Raw genomic sequence first — 9428 nt, forward strand, 5'->3', positions numbered from 1 at the left:
GGCTGAGGCAGGGGAATCGCTTGAACCCGGGAGGCAGGGGTCGCAGTGAGCCGAGATCATGCCATTGCACTCCAGCCTCGGTGACAAGAGCAGAACTCAGTCTCAAAAAATAAAAAAAAATAAATAAAAAGGGGAAAAAAATGTCCAAACTCATATAGATGAGTAGTCAATTTTATTTTATATATATAAAAAATATATTTTTTTGATATATATATAATATATATGTTTTTGATATATATATAACAAATATATATATATCTCTCTCAAATTCCTGACCTCAAGTGATCCACTAGCCTCAGCCTTTCAACGTGCTGGGATTATAGGCATGAGCCACGTGCCCAGCTCAAGTAGTCAATTTAAATTAATTTATTATTTTGAGTTTGGTGAAATCCTTTAATGAATATTTGAGATATTCACTTATTTTTTCATTCAATAGACTATTATATGGCACCTACAATGCCCTAATTCATTCCTTTCTTATCTCAAACCTACTGAGTACTGAGTGCTCTGTTAGACTCTGAGGATACCATGTTGAGAGAGACGAACGTGCCATCTGCCCTCATGGGGCTTGCACTCTAGCAGAGGGAAAGACATATACACATCAGTGCAAACTACAGGTGCATGAGACTAGTATGCTGGGGAACAGTTCAGGGAAAAAGAATAAGATCAAAAAATGCATCTCAGCGAGAGGAGTCGTGTAAAAGATGAGGAGATGCTTATTGTCCAAAAGAATGATGATATCCTGACAGCGATGTGGGAGGAAGAAGAGGGAGAAGCTGGACTAGGCAGGAGGACAAGGTGACTGATGACAGGACCCTGGACTAAGGGGCAGCAGTGGAGGGAGAGAGAAGGGAAGAGATGCTGTATAAGGTAAAGAGATAGGAACATGTCTTGCCTGGATTTGAGGAGTAAAAGAAATAAGAGGTGACCGGGCATGGTGACTCACACCTGTAATCCCAGCACTTTAGGAGGCCAAGGAGGGTGGACTGCTTGAGCCCACGAGCCAGCCAGGGCAACATGGCGAGACCCTGTCTCTACAAAAAATAAAACAAAAAAAAAATTAGCTAGGCATGGTGTCGAGTACCTGTAGTTCCAGCTACCCAAGAGGCTGAGGCAGGAGGATCATGTGAGCCTGGGAGTTAGAAGCTGCAGTGAACCAAGATCACACCACTGCACTCCAACCTCGGCAACACAGCAAAACGCTGTCTCAAAAAAACAAAACAAAACAAACAAAAAACAAGGAAGACTCCTAAGTTGGGAAGCCTTAGAAGTTCCCTAGGAGTATGGATATTGCTACTGTCCCTGGACACGGGAACAGGTTTGGTAGAGACGAACAAACTGAGTTTGAAGCACCTGTGAGACCCTAAGTGTGTATGGGCCTGAAGTCAGGGAGAGTCTGGGCCAGAAACACAGATTTGGGAGGCATCTGTATCTAAGAGCTACACACCAATGACAGCTAGGAAACAGCCCAGTGCTTAGTTTAGTCTAAGCCCAACACTTAGACTCTCAATTATTATATTCACAGAACTACTCTTTTATTTTTTTTAATTTATTTTTTGTTTTTGTTTTTGTTTTTGTTTTGAGATGGAGTCTCGCTCTGTCGCCCAGGCTAGAGTGCAGTGGACGGATCTCAGCTCACTGCAAGCTCCACCTCCCGGGTTTACGCCATTCTCCTGCCTCAGCCTCCCGAGTAGCTGGGACTACAGGCGCCCGCCACCTTGCCCGGCTAGTTTTTTTTTGTATTTTTTAGTAGAGATGGGGTTTCACCGGGTTAGCCAGGATGGTCTCAATCTCCTGACCTCGTGATCCGCCCGTCTCGGCCTCCCAAAGTGCTGGGATTACAGGCTTGAGCCACCGCGCCCAGCCTTATTTTTTATTTTTTATTTTTTTGAGATGGAGTCTCATTCGGTCGTCCAGGCTGGAGTGCTGTGGCATGATCTTGGCTCACTGCAACCTCTGCCTCCTGGGTTCAAGCGATTCTCCTGCCTCAGCCTCCCGAGTAGCTGGGATTACAGGCGCCTGCCACTATGCCCGGCTAATTTTTGTATTTTTAGTAGAGACGGGGTTTCCCCATGTTGGCCAGGCTGGTCTTGAACTCCAGACCTGAAGTGATCTGCCTGTCTTGGCCTCCCAAAGTGCAAGGATTACAGACATGAGCCACAGGGCCCAGCCTAGAACTGTTCTTTCATTTCCACTATTTCAAATTATTCATCCCATAAAGGAAAATTCCCAGTAATAGTTAATCACAGCAACTGTAATGACTAACTTTACATTATAATCAGCTTGGAAGTTTGAAAATAGAGTCCTGGATCCCACCCCTGAGAGATTCTGATTCAGTAGATGAGGCAGAGACATTCAACGCTCATCAGATATCCCAGCCTCCCCGCTCCCAACCCCTCACTCCTACTCAGCCCCTGGCACTGAGCGGGCTCCTGGAACAAGTTCCAGCCACCAGCTTGTGAGTAAACGTGGAAGGGGCTTCCACTCTCTTCTTCTCCACCAGAGCAGCAGTAAGGGGACCTGTCTCCAGGTGATGGAGCCACGAAGAAGAAATAGCGTGCTCCAAACCTCTGCTTGACAGGTTCCCTGCAGGATTCTCAAACCCAAAGTGGATTTTACATGAGGGACAAACAAACTTTTTAGTGTTAAACTGCTGCGTTTTTAGTGTGTGTCTGTTACTGCAGCACAGCCTCGTCCGTCCAGCACTTTTTTTTTTTTTTTTTGGATGGAGTCTCACTCTGTTGCCCAGGCTGGAGCGCAGTGGCACGATCTCGGTTCACTGCAGCCTCTGCCTCCCAGGTTCAAGTGATTCTCCTGGCTCAACCTCCAGAGTAGCTGGGATTACAGCCACCTGCCATCATGCCCGGCTAATTTTTGTATTTTTAGTAGAGATGGGGCTTCACCATGTTGGCCAGACTTGTTTTGAACTCCTGATCTCAAGTGATCCTCCCACCTCAGCCTCCCAAAGTGCTGGGATTACAGGCATGGGCCATGGCACCAGGCAGAAACCAGCTTTTTTATTTTATTTTATTTTTTTGAGACAGTGTCTTGCTCTGTCACCCAGGCTGGAGTGCAGTGGCACAATCACGGCTCACTGCAGCCTCAACCTCCCAGGCTCAATTAATCCTCCCACCTTTGCTTTCCCAAGTGCTGGGATTACAAGCATGAGTCACCACGCCCAGCCAAGACCAGCTTTTTTTTTCTTCTTCTTCTTTTTTTTTTTAATGGAGTCTCGCTTTTTTATCCAGGCTGGGATGCAGTGGTGTGATCTCAGCTCACTGCAGCCTCTGCCTCCCAGGTTGAAGCAATTCTCCTGCCTCAGCCTCCCGAGTAGCTGAGATTACAGGCGCCTGCCACTGTGCCCGGCTAATTTTTTGTATTCTTAGTAGAGACGGGGTTCTGCCATGTTGCCCAGGCTGGTCTCGAACTCCTAGGTTCAAGTGATCCTCCCGCCTTGGCTTCCCAAAGTGTTGGGATTACAGTCGTGAGCCACAACACCCAGCTAAGACCAGTTTTTTAAACAAGCATTGGTGATGCAGGTGCAGTGGCCCCTTTGGGACCAAAGCCTGGACTGACATTTTATGATGGCATAGGTGTCACAGGTACCTTAGAAACTTTCTCAATCCCAGTAGGTTAGATCTGCCATAAAGGAGGCTTGGCTAGCAAATGGTGTGCGCTTCATTCAGAAATGTTAATGGCATATGTCATAAAGGAAGCATGACTCTTCAGTATAAGTAATGTGTTAATCACAGTTTGAGCATTTACTATGCACAAGGCATAGTACTAAGTACTTCACATGTGTGATCTCATTGTCTCCACCCTTGTGAGGTAGATAATGATTCTGCACAGGTTTGAAGTGTTAGAGTGTGATTTGAACCCAATTCTGTCTGATTCCAAACTTGTACTTTTACTTACATGCTCTCAATTTGCAAACTACTCCCTTGATACTGTAGAGCTGGGGGCTCACAGTTGAGGATGACTTTAGTTGCCCCCATCAGAATGATTTGCAAAGGTTGTGGTAATACTAAAGGTTTTTATAATTTTAAATAGTAAAAGAAAATTTTTTTTTTTTTTTGAGACGGAGTCTCGCTCTGCCGCCCAGGCTGGAGTGCAGTGGCCGGATCTCAGCTCACTGCAAGCTCCGCCTCCCGGGTTCACGCCATTCTCCTGCCTCAGCCTCCAGAGTAGTTGGGACTACAGGCGCCCACCACCGCGCCCGGCTAGTTTTTTGTATTTTTTAGTTGAGACGGGGTTTCACCGTGTTAGCCAGGATGGTCTCGATCTCCTGACCTCGTGATCCGCCCGTCTCGGCCTCCCAAAGTGCTGGGATTACAGGCTTGAGCCACCGCGCCCGGCAGTAAAAGAAAATTTTAAAACTGTTTTCAGGTTTTCAGTCTGGGCACGGTGGCTCACACCTGTAATCCCAGCACTTTGGGAGGCCAAGGTGGGAGGATCGCTTGAGCCCAGGAGTTTGAGGCCCTCCTGGGCAACATGGTGAGACTCCATCTCTACAAAAAAATAAAATAAAATATTAGCCAGGCACAGTGACATGTGCCTGTGGTCCTAGCTACTGGAGAGGCTGAGGAGGTTTGCTTGAGCCTAGGAGTTTGAGGCTGTAATGAGTTTTAATTGCACCACTGCACTCCAGCCTGGGTGACAGTGTGAGTCCCTATCTCAAAAAAATAAATAAAATCAGATCTTCAGCTAAGCATTTTTCAGGCTTTGGAGATTGCTATGTAGCATACTCTCAATTTTCCTAACAATACATGAGTATTTTTTTTATTTCTAAGGGCTGCAAATGACATTTGTTGTGGGATTACAATTCCTTCTCTGCAGATCCCAGACTTGAATGAGTTTGCATACCAACAAACCAAATCGAGAGTACATATTACTGATAACAGAATTTCTTTTTTTTTTTTTTTTTTTTTTTTGAGGCGGAGTCTCCCTCTGTCACCCAGACTGGAGTGCAGTGGCCTGATCTCAGCTCACTGCAAGCTCCGCCTCCCGGGTTTACGCCATTCTCCTGCCTCAGCCTCCCGAGTAGCTGGGACCACAGGCGCCCGCCACCTCGCCCGGCTAGTTTTTTGTATTTTTTAGTAGAGATGGGGTTTCACCGGGTTAGCCAGGATGGTCTCGATCTCCTGACCTCGTGATCCACCCATCTCGGCCTCCCAAAGTGCTGGGATTACAGGCTTGAGCCACCGTGCCCGGCCTGATAACAGAATTTCTTTACAAGTTCTAGGCATTGACTATGTCTAGAAGTCTAAAAACTACTCTCCAAATTGGCAGTCTACATGGTTCACGCTCCCTGGATTCTCAGCTACTCACTGTCCTCTTCTACTTAAAAGAAGAACTGTTTCTTCTTGAGGTGCAAGGATTAAATTCTCCCAATCTCCTCCTGGCCATTTTGCAGCCTCTTCAGGGCAGGTGGCAGGATGGTTCCTGCAAACAAAGAGAATGGTTATGACCCCCTCAGAGTTTGTCTAACTAATAGATGGACAGTGGAGTTGCTGGGAATGTTTCAGTAAGCAAGAACAATCACCACCACCACCAAATACCTCAGAAGCCTTCTCAGCAAGAAACACTGTCTTTCCAACAGACTGTGGATGTGCTTTTTAAACTGCTAAATGTCAAACCAACTGATAGGGTCAAATATTGACAAGCATTCAAATGGACTTTTTCTCATCAAATAGAGAACCTTGTTGTAAAATCATTATTTACAGTCTACAACAGTTGATTATCTTGTTAGAAACCTTGACTAAGGCTGGATGCAGTGGCTCATGCCTATAATCCCAGCACTTTGGGAGGCCAAGGTGGGTAGATGACTTGAGGTCAGGATTTTGATGCCAGCCTGGCCAACATAGTGAAACTCCATCTCTACTAAAAATACAAAAATTAACCGGACTTGGTGGTGCACGCCTGTAATCCTAGCTACTTAGGAGGCTGAGGCAGGAGAATTGCTTGAACCCAGGAGGCGGAGGTTGCAGTGTGCCAAGATTGAACCACTGCACTCCAGCCTGGGTGACAGAACCAGACTTCATCTAAAAAAAAAAGAAAAAAAAATTAGCCAGGCATGGTGGCACACACCTGTAATCCCAGCTACTCAGGAGGCTGAGGCAGGAGAATCGCTTGAACCTGGGAGGTGGAGGTTGCAGTGAGCTGAGATTGCACCACTGCACTCCAGCCTGGGTGACAGAGGGAGACTCCGTCTCAAAAAAACAAACAAATAAACAAACAAAAAACCTTGACTAAAAGGCCTGTTTTTTTGTTTTTGTTTTTGTTTTTTTTAGACAGGGTCTGACTCTGTCACCCAGGCTGGAGTGCAGTGGTACAATCACAGGTCACTGCAGCCTCGACCTCCAGGGCTCAGGCCAATCCTCTCACCTCAGCCTCCTGAGTAGCTGGGATACAGGTGCACACCACCATGTCTGGCTAATTTTTGTACTTTCATTGAGATAGGGTTTCACCATGTTGCCCAGGCTGGTCTCAAACTCCTGGGCTCAAGTGATCCTCCTGCTTCAGCCTCCCAAAGTGCTGGGATTACAGGTGTGAGCCACCACATTCAGCCTGGATTTTTTTTTTTTTAACTTCCCCTCAGAAATGTGTGGTATAGAGGGAGGAGTAACCATGAGGTACCATAACTGGGAAAGTGATTTTCCCTGCTATTGCTAAGAAGATTGGTTGGTTGATATAATTTAATGCCAACTTCCAGAACAGTTGAAAATTTTAGAATAATTACATGCAAGCCCACGAAATATAACCAAGCATAATTTGCTCAGGTCCCATTTATAAACAAAGGAGCATGGAAGAAAAATGCGCCTGCAGTTCCAAAGTGCCCCCCATCCAGGAATCCACACCTTGCCTGTCATGAGGAGCCACAGAGGAAGGAATTTGCCCTGGGTGGAAAGTTCATTGAACATGCTGTGCTGACTATTTGAAAATTGCTTGTTCCAAAAGCCCTTCAGAAACCAGTAATCCTATTAGCCTGGAACAGTTACCTACCTGCAGTAAAAGGTAATTACAAGTGTCAGCCCGCAAATAATTGCTTCAGTGTCTAAATGAATGGGGAATCTTCTCTGGGAAGAATTACTGTTCCTAAATGAGTCAGCTCAGCCCATTGTCTCTGCCTTGGTTGCAGACGAATTGGGACATCTGCCTACACCAGTGAGGAAGGGTAAAAGGGTGAGGGAGCAGGGAAGGACAGGGCCTGCCCAGAGCTCATCAGGAGAAGGGCTCTCCTGAGCTCTACTGGAATGGAGGTGAGTGCTCTGCTGAGCCACCTTCAAGACTTTCCTGAAGTCATGGGCACCCCGGGCAAGTTTCACGTCCCAGACCTTGGCCACTGACTGCATCATAAAACCTCTGCAGTTCCGGCCCTTTCCTTCCATTCTTTGCCAGTGTTCCCTGAGCTTGACAAAGGGGTCTAGTAAACTGGGATCCCTGAGTACACAACTGGGTAACAGTGTAGGGGCAATAAGGTAGACTGTTTCCAAAGGAAATGAATGGGAAGGGTCTGGTAAGGGTGGAGGATCCATTTGTACAAGGAAAAAAATCCAATATATTGGCATCATATCTTCCCAGTAATACTCAAACACGTAGGTGTTCAGAACTCCTAAAGCAGGGGTCCCCAACCCCTGGGCTGTGGACCAGCACCCGTCCATGCCCTGTTAGGAACGAGGCCACACAGCAGGCCAGCGAGTGGCGGGCGGGCGAGCATTACCGCCTGAGCTCCATCTCCTGTTGAATCAGTAGCGGCATTGATTCTCCAAGGAGCACAAACCCTTTTGGGAACTGCGCGGGCCAGGGATCTAGGCTGCAGGCTCCTTATGAGAATCCAATGCCTGATATGAAGTGGAACAGTTTCATCCCCAAATCATCCCTTCCCTTCAATCTCCCCTCCCCCTTCCCCGCCCCATCCGTGGACAAACTGTCTTCCACAAAACCAGTCTCTGGTGCCAAAAGGTTGGGGACCATTAGGGACCGCTATCCTAAGGGACCCTACTTGCACCTCCTGAAAAGCCAGCTCTCTTTTGTTTGGTGTTTCCACCGTCACCAATAGCTGGAAGGGCTGGGATCCCGCGAAGCCTACCCCGGACTGGGAGGAGCCAGGCTAAGAGCCAGCTGCCTGGTCTGTGGCTCAGATCTCAGATTTTCCAGACCTCCTTGTCATCTCCTGTAACATTTTACACAGGAGCAGTGGCTGTTGTGAGCTCTACTGTTTTGAAATTCTCCTCTGGGCTTAGGGCGCAGCTGCGCTGTGTCGTCTGAGCACTGGTGGAATGCAGTGGCTAGCCAGCTTTGGGGATGAGGGTTTGGTGGAGGGCTCCAGTGATTTTTTTTTTTTTTTTAAGATAAGAGTCTCACTCATCGCCCAGGCTGGAGTGCAGTGACACAATCTCGGCTCACTGCAACCTCCGCCTCCTGGGTGCAAGCGATTCTCCTGCCTCAGTTACCCAAGTAGCTGGGATTATAGGGATGTGCCACCATGCACAGCTAATTTTTGTATTTTTAGTAGAGGTAGGGTTTTGCCATGTTGGCCAGGCTGGTCTCGAACCCCTGACCTTAGGTGATCTGCCCACCTTGGCCTCCCAGAGTGCTAGGCTTACAGGCATGAGCCACCACACCCGGCCTCCAGTGATTTCTTTCTGGAGCTCTTAGAAGCTTAGTGGAAAGGTTTTTAGCAGGCCCTCTATGTGTGGATGCCCAAAGGGGCTGGCTTAAGTCCAGAAGGAAACTTAGAGACACATAACTGCTGCAGATTGGGGAAGGCATAGATTGTCAGGTGAGGCCTGGTCTAACATTGCTATGTGCCTGGAGGCTGGGACCTATGCAAGTGGCTGTACTTTCCTGGCCTTGATATTAGCCATTATCCTCTTCAAATAAAGACAAGCACTTGCCCGAACCTTCTACTAGTGAGCACCATGGACATGAAGAACAAGCCCCATCTTTTGAGCCACCAGCTTCCTGCTTGGTCTTCCATTTCAGTAACGCCTAATTAGGCAACTTGGGGCTGGGCACAGTGGCTCACATCCGTAATCCCGGCACTTTGGTAGGCCAAGGCGGGTGGATCACTTTAAGTTAGGAGTTCAAGACTAGCCTGGCCAACATGGTGAAACCTTGTCTCTAATAAAAATACAAAAATTAGCCAGGCGTGGTGGTGTACACCTGTAATCCCAGCTACTTAGGAGACTGAGGCAGGTGAATCTCTTGAACCCAGGAGGCAGAAGTTTCAGTGAGCCAAGATCATGCCACTGCATGCCAGCCTGGGCAACAGAGTGAGACTCTGAAAAAAAAAAAAAAATTAGGCAACTTGGAGTTGCCTGCGTAACAGGCGAGAAAATGGTTACGTAGCTGTGCACTAGCCCATTTTTTTGTTCTCTCTTCAGCCCAAGTTTAAAATTAATATTGATTCATAATATTGAACACCT

General features: G+C 47.3%; 1 long non-coding RNA gene across 1 annotated transcript; it reads right to left on the bottom strand.

Moving 5' to 3' along the window:
• Positions 1-5212: 5212 nt before the first annotated feature.
• On the bottom strand, positions 5213-7328 carry LOC116275695. The gene is made up of 2 exons (XR_004184820.1): positions 7003-7328; positions 5213-5442 (listed from the first exon to the last, which is right to left on the bottom strand). It is a non-coding gene; the product is annotated as an uncharacterized LOC116275695 (long non-coding RNA).
• Between the last annotated feature and the right edge of the window lie 2100 nt (positions 7329-9428).

The sequence above is a fragment of the Papio anubis genome, chromosome 7 (genome assembly GCF_008728515.1).
Source record: "Papio anubis isolate 15944 chromosome 7, Panubis1.0, whole genome shotgun sequence".
NCBI lineage: Eukaryota > Metazoa > Chordata > Mammalia > Primates > Cercopithecidae > Papio > Papio anubis.